Below are 22,480 nucleotides of genomic sequence, written 5' to 3'. Positions count from 1 at the left end.
CAGATGTGACCACCAGGGACTTGGCAGGGTGAAGGCGGAGGACACCGGTCCTTGTCCTCACCCTGAGACCGGCCCTCACGAGGCGATGCTCTTAAAACCCGCTTGTGCACATGGTGAGCTAACAATTCCCACAAACCAAACCAGACCCCGGGGCTGGATTCGATAGCTCTTTTGTCTTTCTTTTAGATTTACTGGTACAGGCCAGAGCTAAGGGCCAAAAAGGTCCCTGACCCTCTACTAGTTTCCAGTCTCTGATTGCTGGGTGTATTCAAGTGTACTACTTTTTGGGTCTTTCCGACCCTGGCCCTGTTGACATTGCTGGGGGTGGGGAGGCTGTCCATGCATAGCCGGGTTTTTAGCCTCATTGCTGATCTCTCAGTCACTGGGTGTCAGTATCCCCAACTCCCTGGTTGTGACAACCAACCTTTCCAGATATCAACCGGTGTACCCTGGCATCAAGGGACCACACCACTGTGCCCTTTCAGTTCTGCTAAACGCAGTGGTATGCCTCCATCCCTCCCCAACCCTTCTCTTTCCTAGAGGCTTCTCATGGCTTTGGGTGATGTGGAACGACCACGTCTCCGTCAGTGCTGCAGTTTATTCTGTGTGGGCTCTGGATCCGACCTCCGATGCCAGCATTTGTCCACCTTTGCAGCCGTTACTTGACGTTTGAATCATGTATCAAATTCCTACGCAGCTGGAACCCCTGCCTCGGGCTTCGTCTGGTCCTCCCACGGGTGCCGTCACCAAGTGCCCTTTTACTTATATCCTATCCCTCAAGCATTAGGGAAATCTTGCTTCTGCTGAGTAATTGACTGACAGTTGTTCTCTGTGTGGAAAAAAAAAAAAAAAGGGTCACATTTTCTCAAAAGTCCCAGTGTGAGTAAATAAGTTGCATCCCAGGTCCTGTCTTTGTGTGCTTTGGAGTTTTACTCTGGTTTCTTTAAAGAGTAATTACATGCAGGTTTAGAATCTGCCCAACTGGCTAGGAGTGTGGCTCAGTGGTAAAATGCTTGCTTGGCTGTGTCCGGCTGTGGGTTCAGGCCCTATTGCTACAAAACACTTTCTATAAAATGCCTCAGGGTACAGGAGGCCCTTCCTCTTTCCTGTCCATTTCCCTGGGGGTGACCTTTTACGAAACAATAGTTCAGCATCAAAACAGTAGTTCAGCATGAGAACTGACATTGGTGTAGGCTGGGGACCCACACATTCCTACATCCGCTCTCAGCTATGTTTCCCACACGGAGTGAGTGCCTCACTACCCAGAGTCACTATGAGAAACTGTTGGACAGTCCCTCAGGGGACTCCTTATCATCCCTTTCTCATTCCCTCCATCGTCCCATCTTCCTTCTCTATAATTTTGTCACTCAAGATTGGGACATAAATGAATCCAGACGGAACAGCACATAACCTTTCTGTTGTTTTGTTTTGAGACGAGAGTCTCCTGTAGCCCAGGCTGGCCCTGAGCTCATTACCCTGCTATGTAGCCAAGGATGACCTTGAACTCTGGATCTTCCTGCCTCCGTCTCCCAAATGCTGGGATTACTCGTGTTGTATCCCTGACACCAGCTAGGACGTCATCACTCTGCGCCCTTTGACACCCTTTCATGGTAGGCGTCTGCAGTTTGTCTGGATCAGTGTTGAGTGTGCGCTGCTTTCACACGCACGTTAACGTCACTTGCCGTGTCCAAGACGGCTCTGAGAGAATTGCTGTCGTATTACTGTATTCTTGTCCCCTGGCTGTTCAGAGAGCACATTGTCCCCACTCTACACCTAAATAGGTATTGTTGTGAAAGAACTATTTGATTTCTGACTTTATTTTTCAAATAACTTTTAAAAAATTAGATTTATTTTAGCTTAAACAATTAGCCGTGGTGTGTAACATGTGTATAATGTGCCATGGTGCCAATGTGGAGGTCAGAGGGCGTCTCTGTGGAGTCAGTTCTTGCCTCCTACCTTTATGTGGGCACGGAACCTGGATCATCAGGCTTGTACAGCAAGCACTTGTACCCATGGAGCCCATCTCTCTGGCCCCGGATTTTCTCAAATACTTTGAAGTCGATTTTCCTACTAGAATTCTTGGTCATTGTTTTACACTGTAGAAATTCCTAGTGTGAGTCTCTTCGACTGAGACAGGTGTATCATGAGATACAGTGAATCTGTGTGGCGGGGATGTTGGGATTGGGTACATCTGCTGTCACTGTCACAGCCTCAGAACACCCTCCTTCACCACACAGTAGCCAGTGAAGCAAATGGGCGCTGCAGTTTGCCGGACACGAGACATCGCGGGACCCAGAACAAAGTGCATCAAGACGTTTCTGTCCCATCAGTGCCACAGGAAGATGGAGACAGAAAGGGCTTTCTTTAAACTGGGGCTTCAAGGACATCCACACCTCCTTGGGGTCAGGCGTGGTTCTGGTGGCAGGGAGGGCATTGCCCTGGCGAAATGGTATGGCAAGATAAACTGGAGTGTGTGACTGACAGTCTCCACCCAAGGACTTGCCACTGTGTTGGAAGCAATGGCTTCTGGGACTGTGTGCTCCACTGGGAACCTAGTCAGAGCTTGGGGGTAAGGTGCTGTGTGAGGGGACTTCTAGACAAGGGCTCTGGGTTGCTCTTGTCCTGCATCTTGCCTGTGTAGGAGGAATGGCTGATGAGGGAGCCCACTGTGGAAACTGGGGGAGCAGCGCCCCTAGACATTTCTTACTGATTAGAGGCTTTTCCTTACGGCCTCTTCCTACTGCTTCTGGATCATGCTTCGAGAAGAGCTGTGTTTGGTGCACAAGAAAAAAACAAAAACTTGAAAGAGAGAGTCACACAAGAGAACATGCTCTCTCAAACTTTTCGGTGTCTCAGGTGAGGGCCACCTGATTCACGGGATAGGGCTGTCCCTGGGTTGCTCAGTCCTGTCCTGGGAATCTGACCCCCTGGCATCCTTCCTGCGTGTTCTCGAGTCAGCTTGCTGTGGCCGCCTCCATGGAGACACCCCCCCCCCCAGCTTCTTGCTTCCTTCTCCTTATAATTGCAATGTGCAGAGAGATTGGCCCCGAGCCCTGGGAACACCCTGGATTCTGCCCTCACCACCAAAGCTGAATGCCAAAGTCAAGGCAAAGAATTTTCCCACATACTAATCTTCTATCTGGGTCACCCCTGACTTGTAAAGAGCATGTACCTGCTCCTGTTTGTTCTTCTGTGTGCATACATGTGAGTTTTGGGTTCGAGCAGCAGGTAGGTGAACTGGAGTCACTCGAGTGTAAAGGAGATGGGGACTTTTATTTAAGTCTGTCTACATAGTTAAGTCTAATGTGCTTACTGACTTGCACCTCATGGCTGGCTCAGCCTGCTCTCTTATAAAACCCAGAACCACCAGCCCAGGGATGGCACCACCCACCATGGGCTGAGCCCTCCCTTATCGATCACCAGTTAAGAAAATACCCTATAGGCTTGTGGACAGCCCAGTCTTATGGAGACTTTTCACAATGGAGCCCTCACCCCCACCCCAATGACCAGATTGTGTCTAGTTGACATAAAATTAACCAGCGCAGTGCTTATGGATATATGCATGTGTGTATTCCTGCTTCCTGTCTTGAGGCAGTCACAGCTACTGGTCGTGAAGTCCCTCACGAAAGCTGTGCCTCCAAGGACTTTTGCTCAGATCTCACTGCTTGTTGTAAAGATTAGGAGTCTTCAATAGGCAGCCCCTTGTGCTGCCTGTATTTTTCCGAGAAGATAAAGTTCAGAAGGCGCCTCCCCGCTGTTTCCCACACATTTGTCTTGGTAGGCTGGGGTCATCAGAATACTGTTTTGACTGCCGTAAGATCTGTGGCACTAACGGTGTAAGTCAGGGATCTTCCCAAAAGTTGGTGCCAAGTTCAACTTCCAGGCTCCGAAGGCCAGGCCAGACTGTAAGTTGGCGTTAGTTGCCTTCAGACTTGGAGACTCACTGAAAGCCTCCTGTTTCTCTCAGTGATGAAGCTTTTTCAGCTGTAACAATTTCCCTCTGGCCTTGGGGCAGATTTGCTAAGTTAACTTTCTGTGTGGTAGGTTCTAAAAACATGTGTGGTCAGGGCTCTCTTGCACGGGCCAGAGAACTCTTTTTATCTATAAAATATTTAAAAGCCTGGATCTCCTCCCTCCCCCACCTTTTCATGTAGTCCAGGCTGGCCTCAAATTTGTGTGTAGTTTAGGATGACTTTGAACTCCTGACCATCCCGCCTCCATCTCCCAAGTGCTGGTATTATAGCTGTGCAGCCACACCTGGGATATGTGGCACTGTGGTAAGATTTCATACATGCAAGGCAGGCACTCTGTGAGCTAACCTGCACCCCCAGCTTTATTATTTTTTTTTCCCCTCAAGAGATGAGGAGAAGGAGAGCATCAGGTAGATTATACCCTTGCTTATGAAATGAGGCTTGGGTTTTGACATTTAATATTTGGGGCTGTAAGCAAATCCGGTCGGTACTCTGTGCATTTGTAAAGGGTAAGATGTACAGCTGTCCTTCTCTCAAGCTACCATTTTCCCATTTTCCACTATTTTACCATAAAAACATGAAACCACAAGCCATCAGTTCTGAGAACAATAGGGAAAAAAAATGGTTTTAACTTGGCCCAACTGGGCTTCGGGCTGTGTGTGTGGTTTGTATGCATTTTGAGATAATGTGTGCTTTGAAATAGAAAAGTCCCTTCAAGGAGTTAAGAGGGCTTTCAGTAGAATGAGACTTTGTCTTTATTTCCATTTTGTCTTTGAAATGTCAGAGAGGTCCCCTTTATTCCTCAATGCAGACAGCAGTGTTGTGTGCCTTGGATCCACCGTCAAATGATGGGGTCAGAAACGTAACTCAGGCTGTTATGTCATCAGAGTTTCTTAAACCCCCCTCAGGCACCCAAGCTTCCACCAGACCCTGATGTGGAGCTTTGGAGCTGATGTGGAGTGAGATGCTGTATTAAGATAAGCTAGTCTGAGAATAGGGCCTGGCTCTGTGCATCCTGAATTCTTCAAAGATTCCTCCGGGTTGAAAATGAATCATCTGTGGATGCCATCAAGAATGTATGTGCTTCTCTACACAGAGCTGACGGGTCATATGAGGCTACCTCGGAAGAACCTATTGCCACCAACGGGAATGAGCGTGTCATGAAACAAAGTGACAGCATAGACTTGCTGTTTGCTTGGGTTGTGGAGGTATCAGTGATAGATAAACAGCAATTCTGTTGGTGATAGGTTAACATAGCAATTCTGTCTGTGATAGGTTAACATATAGCAATTTTGTCTGTGATAGGTTAAGATAGCAATTCTGTCTGTGATAGGTTAACATATAGCAATTCTGTAAGTGATAAGTTAACATACAGCAATCCTGTGAGTGATAGGTTAACATATAGCAATTCTGGAGGTGATAGGTTTACATAGGCAAGATCAAAAATTAGTTGCAGTAAAAGTTTTATGTGTTTTTAGGGAATATCCACAGAAGACTCAGGTCATACTGACTTTAAGATCATCTTTTTCCTGGGCTTTTATTTGTATATTTCTGGTAAACTGCAGAGTCCCTGTGAGACCATGTGGGAACTGTGGTTTTTTTTGAGGGTTTTATTTGGAATCAGTTTGTAAATGTTGCTTTGATCTTCTGACCTGATGCTTCTTGTTGACTTTGTCGTGGACATGACACGAAGCTGTCTCTCCGTCTTGAGGCCTGTAATCTGTTCAGATCTTCCTCACCAGGGATAGATAAAAGTTGACTTAAGGAAGTTTAGCGACTGTTTCAAGAAAACCATTTTTGGAAAATGATCCTTTGACCAATGTGAGATTTTTAAAAGACAACAAATGGCCTGCATTTAAATAAACTTCTCAAAGATGCGCCTCAGTGAAGGCTGTGGTGCCTGGTAACTGCTCCTCTTAAGGAGTGTAGGTTTTATGGTTTGAAGAGAGATAGTCAGGGACCAGAGGGCTGGCTTAGTGGGTAAGAGTACTTTGTAAACACGAGGACCGGAGTTCACCTCCCCAGCACCTACAGAAGAAGACAAGCATGGCTGTGTGTGCCTGTAACACGATATTATCAGGCAGAGACAGGTGAGACCCCAAGAGCTCTCTGGTTAGGCAGTCTTGCCGGAATGGCAAGCTTCTGGTTCAGTGAGAAACTCTACCCCAAGGCGGGAAGCCATAGAGGAACGCCTGATGTCCTGCTGTGGCCGGTGTGTGCAGTCCGCCCTCACACCCCTTGGAGGTTTCACAACCTCCCTTAGTGTCTGCGCTCTTCCATCTCTTGTACTCTCGAGACTCCTGTTGCTCTTGGTCTCTCTTCTTTGGAAGCCTTTTGTAGCCCCTAGATGATGTTGAGCTGGAGTCTCCTGCTCTTTGGGCAACTATTTCAGCCCAACTGCAAGTCTCTTCCAGGCCTCCAAGGCTAGTCTGAAGCCTTTGAGTGGCTGAGACTGTAACTCAATGATGGATAGCTTGTCTTTCATGTCTGAGGCCCCAAATTCAACCCCCCAATAATTGCCAGGAAAGAAAAGAATGGCAACAGGAAGGAAATCATTAAGGTCTCTTGAGTGTCCATAGCTGGACTGGATTCTCCTCCAGCACCCCCAAGAGTTTTAAAGCAGCCAAGATTGGCTGGCTGACCATCCCAAGAACTGGCTGCTTGATTGGCAGCTCCTGCAACCTTGGTGGAGATGACAGGGATGAACTGGTGATTGTTGCCATACAGGATGGTCCTTCATAAGTGGGAACAGCGTGTTCAGTCCAGACAGACTTTGCAAGCCTTGGCAACCACAGCAGCAGCGGCTCCTTATCCAGCCCTCCTCTGTCCTGGGTGACTACTTAGCTCTGCTCCTCAGCAACTGCCTTCATGGCCAGGGTGGGTGATGGGAGATTTGGGAGGAGCCTTGACAACTAGCTTTCAATCAGTCACCTCAGCTGCCTATTCTACACAGGCGGGGATCGGAGCTGGAGCCTCTTCAGATTCCTAGTTTAGTTTGTGCCTTAATGGGAGTTCTTCCTCTGCTTATCTCTGCCTGGTTTCCTTCCACCAGGAGAAGGCTGCAAGAACAATGACAATCTTATTTTTTAAAAAGGCTGTGTGTGTGTGTGTGTGTGTGTGTGTGTGTGTGTGTGTGTGTACTTGTAGAGGCCAAAAGAGGGCATCAGGTCTCCTGGAGCTTGAGTTACAGGCTATGAGCCACCTGATATGGGCACTGGGAACGGAACTCAGGTCCTCTGCAAGAGACGCAAGTGCTCTTAACCACTGATCCGTCTCTCCAGTCCCCTAATCTGATATTTATTGACTTTGGAAAGTGCTATAAATGAGATACCTTTTTAGATAAACTTTAGAATCACATATTTTGTATATTGTTTGTATAGTGTATTAGTTTCTCGTCTGTTTCTGTGATAAAACTCCCTGACAAGAACACCTTAATGGGGAAAGGGTGATTTCGGACAGACAGTTCCAGAGGGACAGAGCCTGTCATGCTGAGGAGGGCGTGGCTGCAGGAAGCTGCCTGGTCACATTGCATCCACACTGAGGGAGCGGAGGTGGCTAGGACAGCAAACCTCAAAGCCCAGTCCCAGTGACATACTTCCTACAGCAAAGCTCCACCTCTAAAGGTTCGTGGAACCTTCCCAAACAACACCAGCAGCCAAGTGTTCAAACGCATGAGCCTCTGGGTGTAGATGAATTGCTGAACAGTCTTATTAATAAACAACAACAACAAAAAAAAAAAAACCAGAGCCAAATATTGGGGTTAAAGCCAAGAGATCAGAAAAGCAGAAAGAAGCCAGCCACATTCTCACCACTTGGAGATCCTCAGCCAAAGAGAGACCTACTTCCTGTATACCCACGCCTATATGCCTTTCTGTTCTGCCATCTCATTTCCTCACTCCGCCCAGCTACATCACTTCCTCTTCCTGCCTGGCTCTATCACTTCCTGTCTGTCTGTACAGACCTCCGGAACTTTATGGTTAGTGCTGGGATTAAAGGTATGTACCACCAGGCCTGGCTTTGTTCCTAGTATGGCCTTGAACTCACAGAGATCCGGATGGATCTCTCTCTGCCTTCCGAGTGATAGGATTAAAGGCTTGTGTTACCATTGCCTGGCCTCTATGTTTACTGTTGTGGCTGGCTTTTTCCTGTGACCCTCAGATAAACTTTATTGGGGGGTACCCAGATAAAATAACGCCATGTCTGGGGGAATTTCTTCAGCCAAGACATCTTCACACAGGCTGAGACTTAACACTCAAGGAACCACACAACTCACCCTGAAAGGAACATGTCCCAGGTATGTATTTACTCACTGGGTTAATCCAGGCTAGTGATAAGAAGTGGGGTGGGATTGGTCTGTGATTGCTTTGCTTCAGAGATCATGGCTTGTTACAGCTTTGGTTGATGGAAGTCAGTGTGAGTCGCTGGTACCAATGGGACCTCTGATGGGCTCTGAGGCTAAGGAGGCAGAAGAAACTTGAGGGGATTCTCACCCATTGCACTTACTGCATGAGTGGGGGGGGTTGGCAGCTGGGAATACCAAACTCATTCCATTGGTGAACTGGTGTACCCTGTAAAATCCCTCAAGTTGATGTAGAAACCACCTCTTAATAGGTAACAACAGTCAAAATTGAGGCCATTCATGAGGATCTGTTTGGTGCCCTTCTGCATGCTATATCCTTTTATATACAGTGTATATATAGAGTATATCTATTCAGTATCACTGAACCCTCTGTATGTCGGGCACCATTTTGTCCCACGTGGAGTTGAACAATCTGTGTTTCAGAGAATTTAAGTTCCTTGTCAGATCATACAGTTCTCTGAAAATTTCTAGTCTCATGGCTCCTCCAAAGCCTCTGTGTATGTTCATTTCTCTGAGTTCTCACGACCAACTGGATTATCAGTCCCAAGGACTGGTTGCACCCCTACATTGTTTGGGGCCTTTTCTTGTGCTCTAGAATCCCACCCTGGCTAGTGAGTCTAGTTCAAGGTTATTTTCCTGGCTTGGGTCCCAGCTGAGTCTGTGTTTTGTCTGGGATTTCTTCAAATAGCTGAGACTACTACACACTTCATTTACAAATAGGCAAGACAGAAATAGTGGACTCAGCATAGAGAGCAGACACGCAGATCATAGTGATATGGATGAGCTGTGTGTTTCAGCCTTCACTGTAGCATGAATTGTTAGAAGGTCTTATTAATAAAAACAAACCCAGGGGTTGGGGACTTAGCTTAGTAGTAGAGCGCTTGCCTAGCAAGCACAAGGCCCTGGGTTCAGTCCTCAGCTCTGGAAAATAAATAAATAAATAAATGAATGAATGAATGAATGAATAAATAAATAAATAAATAAATAAAAATAAAATAAAAACAAACTCGGAGCCAGGTATTGGGGTAAACGCTGAAAGATCAGAGAAACAGAACCAGCCACAGCTAACCTCACCTCACCAATTCCTCAGCTGATCTCGGTTCCTCAAACTGGAAGCCTCTGTGTCCTCATCCCAATGGATCTCAGCTGAACTGCTGCTAAAAGCCTGAAAGCTTAACAGACTCTAGTTCTGGTTTTCACGCCTTATATAGCTTTCTGCTTCCTGCCCTCACTTCCTGGGATTAAAGGCGTGGGTCACCATGCCTGGCTTTGAACTCACAGAGATCTGGATGGATCTCTGCCTCCAGAATGCTAGGATTAAAGGTGTGTGTGTGCCACCATTTTCTGGCCTCTATGTCTGTCTAGTGGCTGTTCTGTTCTCTGACCCCAGATACGTTTATTAAGGTGCACACTATATTGGGGGACACAGTAGCACCACACTTCAGTGGTCCTAAGAGATGATGGTTTGGGGATATGTTGAGTGGCCTGTTAGCAGGCACTGTCTGGGGGAGACCTACCCATGCTGGCTATGAGGTTGTCCCAGGAATGGCCCCACCGGCTCAGTAGGTGTTCTGGGAGGATCTCAGGGGAGCCCTTGGGGAGGCTGTCTCAGGTTGGAATCACGTGAGCTGGCAGTGAAACAGACAAAGGCTGCTTGGAGCAGCAGATACTGCTCGGCAGTGGGTGGGCTCTGCCGGCCTCTGATGCCCACAAGTCACGTTTTTTTTTTTTTTTTGTCTACCTTCCCATTGGGACCTTAGCAAGTACACCACCTTCAATGCGTGGTTCAGCCCCCGAGACCCTGCTGGAGCGTTAGGACGCTGTATTCAGTGACTGGCATTCCTTAGGTTGCTGGGTCCCTTCTTCCTGGAGGATCCCAGACTCACTAAGAGTGCTGTGTGCTGTCTGGTCTTAACTGGGAATCCTGTAAGAGACGCCAGCTATCACCCATGTGACCAGGATCATTCTAGTTACTCTGTTGTGTGGTGGCTCTCTTTCTGTTGTTGTTGTTTAGAGGATTTTTTTGTGTGTGTGTGTGTGTGTGTGTGTGTGTGTGTGTGTGTGTGTGTGTGTATTTGTGGGTGCCTATGGATGCCAGAAAAGGGTGCATGGCCCAGGAGTTGCAGGCTGTTGCTGGCTACCTAATACGCGCGCTGAGAACCAAACTCAGGTCCGCTGCAGGAAAAGCAAATAGTTTTAACTGCTAAGCCACCTCTGGAGCCGTCCCTTCCTTGTGAGTGCGTGTGCGTTATGTGTGTACATGTTCACATGTGTACAGGCACGTGGAGGCCAGAGGTCTGTGTTGGGTGCCTTCTCTTGCCCTCCACCATATTTTTCGAGACAGGGTCTCTTACTGAGTCTAGAACCTACCAACTGGCGAGGCTGGCTGGCTGGCGAGTGAGCTCCAGAGGTCTTCCCGTGTCCCCCTCCCCAGAGCTGGGACTACAGGTGTGCGCCGCTGCTGCTCCCGGCCCCGAGCTCTTGTGCTTGCAGGGAGCCACTGCCCCAGCCCTTGTCCTGTCCTGTTTTGTACCGCTTCAGCAGCTGTTTCCAGACTTTATCTTCGCCCTCTCCCACTGTGGAGCAAAGCTTCGCTTTGTCTGTGGTGTTTGGAACCCTGGTTCTTCCCTGCTGTGCACCTGAGCTTTGCTCCACACCTGTCCTCACAGCTGTAATTTGCAGGGGAGGTCGGGCTCCGTGTCGACACCCCAGTGCCGTGTTGCACACCTGTCCACCGCTTCAGAGTTGGCCTGTTGCCCAAGGCGGGTACTATTCTATACTGGACTGCGTTTCCTGGCACCTGAGGCTGTGGCCTTCTGCTGTCTGATGCCAGCCTGGAGTCTCAGTGGTGGCATGAGTTCTTGTCACTCTTTAGCTGAGCATACAGCCTGTGGTGCAGTTTTTCACAAGATAACCTCATTAACTTGAAAGGAAAGGGCGTCCAGTCTAGGGTAAAACTTGGAATGCATAGCACAGCCATGACTTTCGGGTGGCCTCTGCCCAGGGGGAGGCTAATAGCTGCAATCTACAATGTTCCCAGGCAGTTCCCATCCAGCAGGCCTGGACCCCCTCTGCAGTTCCAAAGAACACAGCCCCTGCCTCTTGGCTAGTCAGAGAGACTTAACTAAGACTCAAGCTTTGGATCTTTCTGCTCTGTGTGTGCATGCACGAGTATGTATGTGTGTAGTGTATGTGTGCATGTATATATGTAGTCTCACTTGTTCATGTGAGCGCATATGGAGGTCAGAAGTCAGCAGCAATGTCTTCTCTGGTGCTCTCTCTGCACCTTATTTATTGAGACTTATTTATTAATCCTGAGCTCACTGTTTCCACCATCACTCCTCCCAGTGCTGGGGTTACAGTGTCACTGAGCCAGGATCCCCATCACAGCCTTCCCACTGCTGGGGTTACAGTGTCACTGAGCCAGGATCCCCATCACTCTTCCCAGTGCTGGGTTGCAGTGTCACTGAGCCAGGATCCCCATCACAGCCTTCCCAGTGCCGGGGTTACAGTGTCACTGAGCCAGGATCCCCATCACAGCCTTCCCAGTGCCGGGGTTACAGTGTCACTGAGCCAGGATCCCCATCACTCTTCCCAGTGCTGGGGTTACAGTGTCACTGAGCCAGGATCCCCATCACAGCCTTCCCAGTGCTGGGGTTACAGTGTCACTGAGCCAGGATCCCCATCACTCTTCCCAGTGCTGGGTTGCAGTGTCACTGAGCCAGGATCCCCCATCACTCTTCCCAGTGCTGGGGTTACAGTGTCACTGAGCCAGGATCCCCCATCACTCTTCCCAGTGCTGGGGTTACAGTGTCACTGAGCCAGGATCCCCCATCACTCTTGCCAGTGCTGGGGTTACAGGCATGAACTACCTACCACACCTGGCTTTTGTGTGGGTCCTGGTGATGTGAACTTGGGACCTTCTGCTCACCCATTGAACTGTATCCTTAGCACCACTCCCCATTTAGATTTTAAGATAAATTGGCAAGAGTTTCAAGAGAATTTGCATAGCTTCTTGTGCCTCTCTGAGTTTTAGCCCCTGTACATCCTAAATGTAAAATGGTGTGCTTCATAACGGGGGAGACAGAGATGGTTTCCATTTGGGTCTGATGTTCGTCAGTTAAGAAGGAAGTGCTTTGAGAAGTATAAAGCTCCCTTCTGGACAACTCTGTAAAAACCAAAGTGAGGGAGGCACTCCCCCACCCCCTGTTTATTTGAGGAATAAACAGAATTTCCTTGTGTGGTTGGCAGGTGGCCAGAAAGTGTGCCTATGGCTCAGGAATCATCAAAAACAAACTAACGGAAAAAGCCTGACTTGCTGGAGGCTGAAATTAAATATCTAGGAGGGTGTGTGTGTGTGTGTGTGTGTGTGTGTTCATGAACACGTGCACACCGTGGGGGCAGGGAGGCAGTTGAAGGGTGTCTGGAAGCTTTAACCCTTGGCACTATAAATAGAACACTTACTTGGCTGGCTCTAATACGGACTTTTGAGATGGAGTTTATCCTGCCATTTGGTCAGAATTAAGGTATGACTCACTGTCCTGTACCCAAGACTGGCCCGCATTTGTACCCACTTTCCTTTCTATGTGAGCCAAGCTTAATTAAAAGCAACACTTGACAAGTCCATTAAATAACTGAAACACTTCCCATCAAAACCTTACCGTGAATGGAGGCATTATACACAAAACAATGCCTTTTTAAAAGCCTGAAGTGAGACCCAGACTATGCAAAGTGTTGGATTAAAAAGGGGACAAATCCTGGCCCACACAAGCTGAACCAGCCGCCCAGGAGGGAGGGTGAGATGAGGTAGGCTGTGTGTGGCAGGGAGCCGTGGGGACTGCGGCAAACAGACCTGGGAGAATTGGGCCTTGTGGTTGCCGAGCTTTCTAGGTTCCCAGAAGAGGAAGTCTCCCAAGCTGTGTAACACTAACGAATAGTACAAAGGGGGTTGTTGGTCTTTCGTGAACAGGCCAGACAATATCTGGCTAGAATTTGCACTCCCTGGGTTGTGAAAAGTGAGACTTCATTTTGTATAGAAGAAAGGAGCAGCGTGGCTGGTTCTTGAGGTGCTTGTAGCCTGCTCCCCAAACTTGTGTTCTCCGCTTGTGACCGGATCTGGGGTGTGTTTCTGAGCTTTAGGGTGGATCCCCATACTGTCTGGGTCTTTGACTCTGTTATGTTTCACTCAGGTAATCCATGGATGGAAACCAGATGACTTTGTTTTTGAAGTGGAAATGTTATATTTTCCTATTTTAAGAGTTTATGGCCTCCCTCTGTTTTCTAGGGATGGGAGGTTTCAGAGATTGTCACCTCCCCATCAAAGCTCACGGTGACTGCCTGCACAGGAGCCCGAGGCCTGGCCTCCACGTGTGACTTAACAAGGACCATGGCTCCTGGTTTTATGTTTATTTCAGCCCTCACCTCAAGTTCGGAGGAGTGCGAAGATTTTCTTGACCTGGCATGAGAGAACACTCAGAAGTTATTTTTATTGGCTTTAGTTTTCAGTGATTTAGCACTGTTCCATTTTTTCAGTCAAAGATAGCAGAAATACATTTGTGTGTGCCTGTGCCGCCTGCTGGTCTGCCTGTGTGTGTGTGTGTGTGTGTGTGTGTGTGTGTGTGTGTGTGTGTGTGTGTATGCCAGAGGACAGCCTTGGGTGGAGTTCCTTGGGCACCATGCACCTTTTAAAATAAATTTAAAAAAAAAAAAAAACCAATTGGGACAGGGTCTCTGGCTGTCTTGACTGTGCTGGCCGGCCACTGAGCGTCAGAAATCTGCCTGTCTCCCCTTCCTGGCATTTGGATTACAAGCACATGCTACCAAGTGCGGACTCTTTGTTTGCTTGTTTGTGTTTTTTAAGGAGCTCTGGGAATGGAATTCGGTGCTTGTGTTTAAGCGCTTTGCCGACTGAGCCGTTTCCCCAGCCCTCGAGATAGATTTTCGGCCTCCACTTCTCAGGACAACCAAAGCTTCAAGAACGTGAAGGTGTAGGGATCTGCACGTCCCTCATCCTTAGTTTTCCTTCCCTCGTCCTCACTTCCCTCGTCCTCACTTCCTTCCTTTCTCACTTCCTTCCCTCCTCACTTCCCTCATCCTCACTTCCTTCCCTCCTCACTTCCTTTCCTCATCCTCACTTCCTTCCTCCTCACTTGCTTCCCTCCTCACTTCCTTCCTCTTCACTTCCTTCCCTTATCCTCACTTCCTTCCTCCTTACTTCCTTTCCTCCTCACTTCCTTCCCTCATCCTCACTTCCTTCCTCCTCACTTCTCTCCTCCTCACTTCCTTTCCTCCTCACTTCTCTCCTCCTTACTTCCTTTCCTCCTCACTTCCTTCCCTCCTCCCTTCCTTCCCTCATCTTCACTTCCTTCCTCCTCACTTCTCTCCTCCTCACTTCCTTTCCTCCTCACTTCTCTCCTCCTCACTTCCTTTCCTCCTCACTTCCTTCCTCCTCACTTCCTTCCCTCCTCCATTCCTTCCCTCATCCTCACTTGCTTCCCTCCTCCTCACTTCCTTCCCTCATCCTCACTTCCTTCCCTCCTCACTTCCTTCCTCCTCACTTCCTTCCCTGAAGCTCCCACGTGGAAATACCACAGAGAGATTTCCCAGTTTCCCATGACAGTTAAACTGAACATCAGACCAGACGCGGGTTGCTTACTTTCTCCCCCATTGAAGTCGTGCATTCTATGCGGGTTTTAAAGATGTCCCTGTCATCTTATGTAAGCATCACAATACAAACATTTTAGTATCATCCCACCGGTACTTTTGGCTATGGTAGCTCCAAGAGCTCATTTAGGGATGCGTGGGGATTGCCTACTGTGTCACTGGATAGACAATACAGAGCAGAGACGAGAGTGGTCTGAAATGATGACACCTCTGCTGTCTTGCACATCGGTGACTTATCTTCTGTGAATTAGCTGGGGGCTTGAGGAGAAAACAGAGGAGCCAGATGTGTCTCGGAAGGACTGAGATTGGAGGCTCCAGGTCCTCTGGATATGAGGGTGTGCAGAAGGACCCTGTTCTAACTCACCAAGCCAGCGATGGTGGAGACTTCAAGATGGAGAGAAGAGGTCTGGACAGACCGTAGGAAGGGCTTTGGGGTCATGACGGCTTTTGACATCCAGTCCTGAGGAGTGAATGATTTAAAGGCGGGGTGTTGGTGGGTGTGAAGCAGCAGCCTTCTTCCCTTCAGGTCGCTGGGGCTGCTGGGAATGAATTACTGTCAGGACGGTGTTTGTAAACACTTTTGTTTGGCTCAGTCAGCAGCCAGTGCTAGCCAGTGAGTACAGCCAGGATGGCTGGTAACGCTGCAAGAGAGCACTGTCAAGTGTTTCCTCACCCCACGTGTCGTGGGCAGGAAACACCCCTGAACTCAGGGGCTCCCATTCAGTCCTGGAGAACCTGCTGGTGTCTCCTTCCAGTGTGCAGTTTTGAGGGGTGGCCCTCGTATCCACCCCATTGTCTTCAAATCTGCCACTTATCAGGGCTTACCTTGTTGGCATGCCTTCAGGGCCTGTGATTGGCTATATATGTGTGACATCATCACCTTCTTTGTAATCTCTTGTTTCTGATTAAGGACCTGATGATGGGCCCAGCCTAGTCTCGTGACACTCTTTTGTGTCGTTTTTCTTTGTTTCCCATGGACAGGAAGGTGGACTCCAGGGTTGCTGGATTATAACAAATTTTGAACTCCTCAAGCAGTCACTGACATACCTACACTGTCTGCATGTGCATGGCACACGGATAGTTCCACACAGATAACCAGTGTCTGAAATCAGGAGTTGACTTTCTTGGTTCCAATGTGAACAGAGTTTACTTTCTCTTCCTTCCTTCCTTCCTTCCTTCCTTCCTTCCTTCCTTCCTTCCTTCCTTCCTTCCTTCCTCCCTCCCTTCCTTCCTTCCTTCCTTCCTTTCTTTCTTTCTTTCTTTTTTTTTCTTTCTTTTTTTTTGGTTTTTCGAGGCAGGGTTTGTGCAACATCTCTAGCTGTCCCGGGACTTGCTTCATAGACCAGGCTGGCCTGGAACTCACAGAGATCCTCCTGCCTTTGCCTCCTGGGTGCTGTGATTAAAGGTGGGCACCACCACGCCCTGGCCAGAGTTTACTTTCTGAAGAAAACTACAAATCACCTCCTGCCATTGGATTTGTGAGATCATGAACTATATTTGAACATGGGTTGCCTCTCAGGTAGACATCTTTTTTGTTTGGTGGAGCCTAGAATGGAACTTTCTAGTTTTGCTGCACTTGTGTATCAGTGGGCATCTGTCATGGCCTATTGCCCCGGCCAGAAGCTCTTCATGAAGCGAGGCAAGGATTGGGTTTCATGGGGCAGCTCTGGTTGCAGGGAGAGCAGCTGGCCTCATGGTTGGGTGACTGACTATTCCTTGGGTTTCTTCTTCACTCCGTTCTCCTGCTGCCCTGTTTCTGGAGAGCGACCATTGGGGGTGGGGGTGGGGGAGGACCGGCTCCAGGGTCAGGCTTCCACTGCTTGGGAAAGGAGGGCTTCAAGGTCAGGGAGATTAGTGCCCTGAGTCACAACAGTAAGCTTTCAGAGTGTGAGCAGACACTCGTAGGAGGTTGTGTCTGCACAGAGAATACATGGAGTCTCTCCTGGAGGTGTGTCTCGTAGAGGCTTCGGCGCCAAGTGTGTGATGGTTAGCCCAGAGGTTGTCATCCCCCCTCCAGGAGACAGATGTTTCCCTACAGCCTTCAAGACGCATTGCGTCCCGCTGTGTGGGTCACATACGCAGGACTTAGCAGCGGCACTAGCCCGTGCTCTAGGTGGTTTTAGTCAGAATAGCTCATCCTTCCCGAACGTTCCCGTCATTTCGAACCTGCCAGTTTCCAGGATGGGGGACCTCACCCCTTTTGAAGGAAGTTCCCTCTTCTGATAGTTCTGTCTGGACTCAGCTTCTCTTTCCCTGTGTTCTTTCTCTAATGCCCAGCTTTGTTTCGAATGAAACTCACTGACAGACTGCAGTTGGAACAGTCCTCTGTGCCAGGCCCCGGGCTGTACTGATTTACTCTTACTCATTCCCTCACCGGGCCTCCGAGCTGCTTTGTGGAGCATGGCTTATTCCTCTATTTCGTGAACTAGGAAACAGAGGCTCTGGAAAGCTGAGGGACGGTGTGTGAGTGGAGGGGTATTGTGTATAGTTGTAAGGCTGGAGCTGCCTGGGCACCATTAATTTTATGGTACGTAAATTATACATCAATAAAACCATTTTTTTTTTAAAGTAAGAAAGAAAAGGAACCCCAAACCTGTTCTACCACCTGTTAACCCTGGGACCTTGGGCAAGTTTTTGAACGTCTCAGTCTTGGTTCCCACATCTGTAAAATGGGAGTATATAATGACTCACTGGGTGTTGTAAGAATTAAAGAAGTTAGTGGGAGAACAGTGGCCAGCTCAAGAGTCATTTTGTCTGCTTGCACTTATTGCCATTGCCATAGTGACCCAGCCAGTAGGGAACTGGAGCCTGAGCAGCAACGCCATGTCATTGCCGTTGAATTCTGTGCCCTTCTCGGCTGTGGCCCAGTGCCTGGCTGGTCACAAGGATTAGATAAATATTTGTAGAATGAATGAACACGTTGTGGTTTGGGAATTTTAGGTGGTGGTTTTCCAGGCAAAAAGAATTTGTTAAAAGGTAAGAACATACCTTGGGACGCATGAAAGAAACGGAACACCACCAGGTCAGGGCTCTAGAGAGCACCACTGCCTGCCTCAGTGTGGGCTGAAAAAGCAAACAGCTCCTCTCATCAGTCACTTGCAGAGAGCCCGTGCCCATGTGGAAAATGTGGCTTCATGATGGTCTGGCTCGGGAAAGCAGCAGTGGGGTGGGGATTCTTAAAGCCCTGTCTGTCAGACATCTGGTCTACTGTGGGGACAGCACATGAGTGATTCAGGTGTTGTGCTTGGCTCCTGACTGCTCAGGCGGGGAACTCCTGAGAAACCTCAGGCTTTGGCAGAGAACCCAAGGGTGCTCCTATCACTTTTATTACTGGTGTCTATAGATATGAACTTTAGAAACAGGTGAGTCTTCTCATCTGCTTAAATGTTGGGAAAGAGAGTTGAACACAAAGATTGAGTTCATTGCAGATAGGGTGTGGCTGGCAAAAGTCAATCTTCTGGCCAGGTGGCAATGTGGGTGGAGATATATCCGCTGTGTTCTTGGATCTTTGCTATGAATCCTCCTTTCCTTTTCCATCTGTGCCTTCCTGTGCCAGGCATCACACCGAGCCAGGAGAGAGGGATGAATAAGCTGTGGTGGTCTAGTAGGCAGCTATGACATTCATTTATTCATTCACAGACTGATTTTTGCCATCAAGGAACACAAGTGCAGGGGGCAATTGTCTTAACTTTCTCTTTTTGTAACAAAACACCATGACTGAGGCAACCTATAAAAGAAAGTGTTTAATAGGGGAGCTCATGGCTCCAGAGGATTAGAAGCCATGACCAACATGGTGGAGAGTATAGCAGCAGGGAGGCGGGCATGGCCGAGAACTACATCTGATCCACAAGCACCAGGAGAATAAACATGGTTGGCAATGGCATGTGGGTTTTGGAAACCTTAAAACCCACCCCCAGTGATACCTCCTCTAACAAGGCTACATCTCCTAATCCTTCCCAGACAGTTCCACCAACTGTGGGGTAAGCATTCAAGTCAGAGCTTTTAGGGCCATTCTGATTCAAACCACCACAGCAGTCTCGACTGAGTCAGGTAGCCTAGTCTGTGGGAATGGGGGAGATGTGCTGGTATAAGCTGAAGGGTCCACTGCCATGTGAGCAGAGCAGCATGCTGAGGCTTGGTGTAGGCTAGAGTGAAACATGCTCAGCCTGGGTGAGACCTAAGGAAAGGGAAGAGAAGGGTGCCCAAGAAAAGGGCCAGATCATGGCTGTCGGTCTGTCGGATGCCCCAAGAAGGGAGTTTCTTTTACTGTAGCTGAAGGTTTTCTCTGGTCCTGCCTAGCTCCCGAGGCCCCAAGTTCCCACAGCTTCTCAGACCCAAATGAACACACAGAGGCTTATATTATTTTTAAACTATGGCCATGGCAGGCTTCTCACTAACTAGCTCTTACATCTTAAATTAACCCATTTCTATAAGTCTATACTTTGCCGTGTGGCTTGTGGCTTACTGGTACTTTTACATCTTGCTTCTCCTAGTGGTGGTTAGCAGTGTTTGCTCTGCTCTGCCTTCCTCTCTCTCTAGTCGGAATGTCCTGCCTTACCTTATTCTGCCTCATCATTGGCCAAACAGCTTTATTTATCAACCAATCAGAGCAACACATATTCACAGCATACAGAATGATATCACCCATCATTTTTACCATGAAAAAAAGAAAAAAAGCTTTAAAAGAATGGTCAGTCAGGAGGGACCTGAGTGGCATGCATTTAAGGTGCAGGGGGTTGCGGGGACTGGACGTGAGAAGTTAAAAACAGTTGAACTGGCTGGGATCCTTGTCACTGCGGGTGCAGTCCCCTGGCTTTTAAAAAGCTGAGTTTCTCCCAGCTGCTTGCCTCCCTGTCAGTTTTGGGGGTGCGGATAACATACAAGATGTTGTGTCCTCAGCCTCCAGATCCCCCATATTCTAGGTTCCAGAGTGGGTTCTTTTTCTTTTTGAACACATGGCAGAGTCTAACCTGTAGACACTCCAATCAAGACACATGTCCCACAGCCCACCATGAAGTCCACATTGCTCCTCCCCATCACGTGAAAACCCTGGGCCTGACTGGGAGGAGGAAAGGGCAATTTCGAAGTGGAAGTACACATTCGGCTGCCCACAGTGGAATTGGCTAGCGTTACTTGTAGCTCTGAACTACCGGTTACCTGTGTAATTAAGAGTTCAAGAGTTTAGAAAACACGGCTGCTGCGGAAATTGCCCTGAGTTTTTACTGTAGCAAACACATGCTTTTCCTCCTCTGTTGGTCAGTAATGTTACAGGCAGTGGAAATGCTAAGTTTCTCTCTGGTGGGTCAGCCATGTTCTGTGTGCGTGGAGAATTCATGTTAGTCCACAATTCTGATTTACCTAATCCTTTTTTTTTTTATTCCAGAGGGGAAGAAAAAGATTCTTCTGCCTCCCCCTCCTAGTGAATGTTGCAGAAAAGTAGGCCAGGGTGGGGCATGTGACACAGCGGAAATTAATACACATGTTGCCCACTGTCACTGGGCCATTTTGTACATGTTACCCTAAATGGGGTAAGACAAACAGCAAGGTGGTAACACATCTGTTCTTTATCTTTGTTCACACACCACTCTTGCTCACACTTACAGGTCTAAAGTCTAAACTTGCACCATCAAGTCCTTCAGCCACTGGCCACATGTGGCTCTTGAGTACTTGGACTGTGGATATTCCAAATGAAGATGTGCGGGTCTAACATACCACTTTTTTTTTTTTTTTTTTTTTTTTTTGGTTTTTCAAGACAGGGTTTCTCTGTGTAGTTTTGCGCCTTTCCTGGAACTCGCTCTGTATGTAGACCAGGCTGGCCTCCAACTCACAGAGACCCGCCTGCCTCTGCCTCCCGAGTGCAGGGATTAAAGGCGTGCACCACCACCTGGCCGAACATACCACTTTTCAAGAATGGGTATCGGAAAGAAGTGTATGTTTTTTTTTTTTATATTGATGACATCCTGGAACTGTAACGATATGGATTGATTGGTGCCCTGCTTTTCTTTTTATTGCTATGATAAACACTCAGACCAAAAGCAGCTTGGGGAGGAAAGGGTTTCCATCAGTGTACAGTTTACAGTCCATCCCTGAGGGACAGGGCAGGAACTCAAGGCAGGGACCTGGAGGCAGGAAGTGAAGCAGAGGCCACGGAGGGGTTTGTTCTCTTTTTCACCCTGCTGTCTTGTTCCACTAAGACCACCTACACAGGAGTGACAGACACCACCCACGGTGAGCTGGGCCCCCCACATCGAGAAGAGAGATGCCCCACAGACTGGCCTGCAGGCCAGTTTGATTGGAGGCATTTTCTCAATGGCAGTTCCTTCTCAGATGACCCTGGTCTGTGTCAAGTAGACAAACAGCTAACCAGAACATTGGGTTAACGGTATGTGTCTACATTTCTCTTTGTGTCTGTCTCTGCAATTATTTGAGTGTGTTCAAGCATGGGGTGACAACTGGGGTATCTTCCTCAGTTTCTTTCCATCATGTTAGCGTTTTTTTATTTTTTAATTTTGAGACAGGATCTCTCAGTTTTTACTCGGAGCATGTCAATTTGGCGAGGCTGGTTACCTAATAAGCACCAAAGAGAGAGTTCTTGTCTCTTGCCTCACCGGTGCTGGAATTACAAACAGTCCAACACACCTGGCTAGCTTTTTTTTTTTTTTTAATGGGTGCTGGGATTTGAACTCAGGACTTCATGCTTTCCTGTAAATTTTTTTTTTAATGTGACTCACATTTAAACATTATATTCATGGTTTCAGCTGTGAACTTAAGGGGCAGATGAGAAGCGTTCCTATGGAACTGGCTACCACTGAAGGACAGCCGAAGCTCCTGAAAACTTTATCTCCTGAGTCAGGGCCGACAAGCTCTTGCTGTTTCCTGCCACTGCCCAGCGCACACGCAGCCTCCTGGGGGATTTCACTTTCCTTGCCTGCCAGCAGTGTGTCCCAGAATGTCCTCTTATCTGCCATCTGTGACCGATGACAGGAGGGTGTGGATGCTGCGGGCCAACTTTCTCAGAGCCAGGCGGAGTTCCGATTAGAGCCTGCAGACCTTTGATCAGACTCCGCTGCTGGCTCACACACAGTTGGTGAGGTTGGTGATGACGGTTCTGAATTCGGGGTTAGCTGCCTGGGCCGAATTTGCCATGGCATGTTTTTCTCTCGTGTACCTGCATTCTTGAGAGTTTAAAATGTGTTGTGTGGAGTGTGCAGCGAATATTCACATGAAGAAATGTGCATGCGGAGGCCAGAGGGTCAGCCTTAAGTGTCCTCCTCCATTGCTTCTCTGCCCATCCCCCACCCCTCTTTCTTTTTCTTTCTTTCTTTTTCTTTCTTCCTTTCTTCCTTTCTTTCTTTCCTTCTTTCTTTCTTTCTTCCTTCCTTCCTTTCTTCCTTTCTTCCTTTCTTTCTTTCTTTCTTTCTTTTTTTCTTTCTTTTTTGGGGCAGAATCTCTCACTGACCCTGGAGGCCTACTGTTGGCTGGACTG

At 48.3% G+C, this 22,480-nt stretch overlaps 1 protein-coding gene across 1 annotated transcript in view; it reads left to right on the top strand.

Moving 5' to 3' along the window:
• Myo10 (myosin X) overlaps positions 1-22,480 on the top strand; it is a 212,592-nt gene that overhangs the window by 12,591 nt on the left and 177,521 nt on the right. The gene's annotated exons all lie outside the window — the stretch shown is intronic.

This window comes from Peromyscus californicus, unplaced genomic scaffold (assembly GCF_007827085.1).
Source record: "Peromyscus californicus insignis strain IS unplaced genomic scaffold, ASM782708v3 Scaffold_18__1_contigs__length_77618521, whole genome shotgun sequence".
Classification (NCBI taxonomy): domain Eukaryota; kingdom Metazoa; phylum Chordata; class Mammalia; order Rodentia; family Cricetidae; genus Peromyscus; species Peromyscus californicus.
Note: the sequence above shows the minus strand (reverse complement) of the source record. Positions and strands in the feature narration are given on the sequence as shown.